Here is a 1,767-nt window from a genome sequence, read left to right as displayed (position 1 = left end):
TTTTTTAAATAATTTTAAAGAATTAAATTAGATTTTAAATTTATACATTATATCATAATTTTTATTAGAAATCATGTGTAGCTTTCGAAACGGACTTCATTAACAGCCTTCTTGCACCATTGACTTAATCATTATTATTATTATTATTATTATTATTATTATTATTATTATTATTATTATTATTATTATTATTATTATTATTATTATTATTATTATTATTATTATTATTATTATTATTATTATTATTCCATCCAGCCACATACATATAGACACACCCATACCTCCCATGTTTCCTTCAGCAGCCGCCATTACCCCCTCACCCTCCTAACCCCTTCACATATGTAACACACACAAACCCATACATACTGAGACAGAGAGAAAAGAAAGGAAAGAGAGAAAAGATGAATAAACGGAGAAGAAGGAAGGGAGGGAGACGACTGCCGCTGACGCGTCTTGCCACAGCCACCGCCACCGAGCTGCCGGACCGAGCTAAGAAGGAGAAGAGGCCGCTGTTGTCATCGAGCTTGCTGTCGTCCATAGCCGCTACCGTTGTGCTCCAGCTCGTCGCCACCATCGTGGACCGCCGCTGCCACCGCGCCACTCATCGCCGTCGCAAGGAAGACCAGGACCGAGGGAGAGCCGCGCGAGGAGTCGCCGTCGCCGCCGTTCACGAGAGAGAGAGAGAGAGAGAGAGACGCTGCGCGGGAGTTGCCGTCGTGGGGTGTGTTGCCGTTGAGAAGCCGTCGCCGCCAGATCCGCCACTGCCGGAGCTTCTATCCGAGTCCTGCCGCCGGAGAACACCTCTGCCGCCACTGAGATCTGCCGCCAGTAAGGTTTTAAGTTGGCTTTCATTTCCTTTAAATTTCCGGGAGCTTAATCATCGCTGTATGTTTGTTTCAGTCGCCGTTGCCGGAGTTCTGGTTGTCGCTGCCGTTCGAGGTGGTTGTCGGAGCTGCCGCCAAACCGGTTCAGCGACCGCCGCTGTTTCATTTTATTAGTTCGGTAAGTATTTATGTTTCGAAAACCTGTGTCAGTATTCTGTTATCTTTGGTTATAAACTCTGAGGTTCTGGTAACGTAGGGTCGTGTTTTGGGCGTCTCTTAAGTTGTTGTGAGTGCTGCGAAAGTGATCAGGGACTGAGTTTGTGGTTGCTGTTGGTTTCGGGTTAAGAGAAATGGTTTCGTTGACGCGTTTTGAGTTATGGTTTCGACGAGTCAAGGTAGGGGTTTTTCTTAAAATCTAATTTATATTACAGAGTTGTGATAAATAGATATTAATGTGAAAGAACATATGCCTGTGATTATAATTGTCTTCTAAATGTGGTTGTTTGCTGGACTGAATGACTGATTGCTTGATTGCTTGAGTAGTTTGTGATTGCTGAAAAGAAATTAGTTTAAAAGGTTATTTAGTTGATTATTATGAAAAATGGCTTTTCTTGGTTTTGAAGCTATTTTGATGATGTAAAGGAATTGACTTTGGAAATGGTTTAATTTTGAGTTAGTGACTTTATAAATGACTTTATAAATGATTTAGTATTTGAGCTGGTTTGATTTTAAAAAGAGATTTATTATGGGCACTGATTCGCTTTGAAAATAATTTGATATTGGAACTAGCTGAATCTTGGAAAATGATTGAAGTTTGGAAAAGGTTTGAGAAATGTTTGGATGGGACCCAAAAAGAGTGGCAGAATCTGAGTTTTAGAGGAGATGCTACCGAAATTTTATAAAATTAGAAATTTCATTTGAAGTAGTTATTTTAAAAGGTTTA

This window comes from Arachis ipaensis, chromosome B09 (assembly GCF_000816755.2).
Source record: "Arachis ipaensis cultivar K30076 chromosome B09, Araip1.1, whole genome shotgun sequence".
Taxonomy (NCBI): Eukaryota; Viridiplantae; Streptophyta; class Magnoliopsida; order Fabales; family Fabaceae; genus Arachis; species Arachis ipaensis.
The sequence above is the reverse complement of the archived record's forward strand: the minus strand, read 5'-3'. Positions refer to the sequence as shown.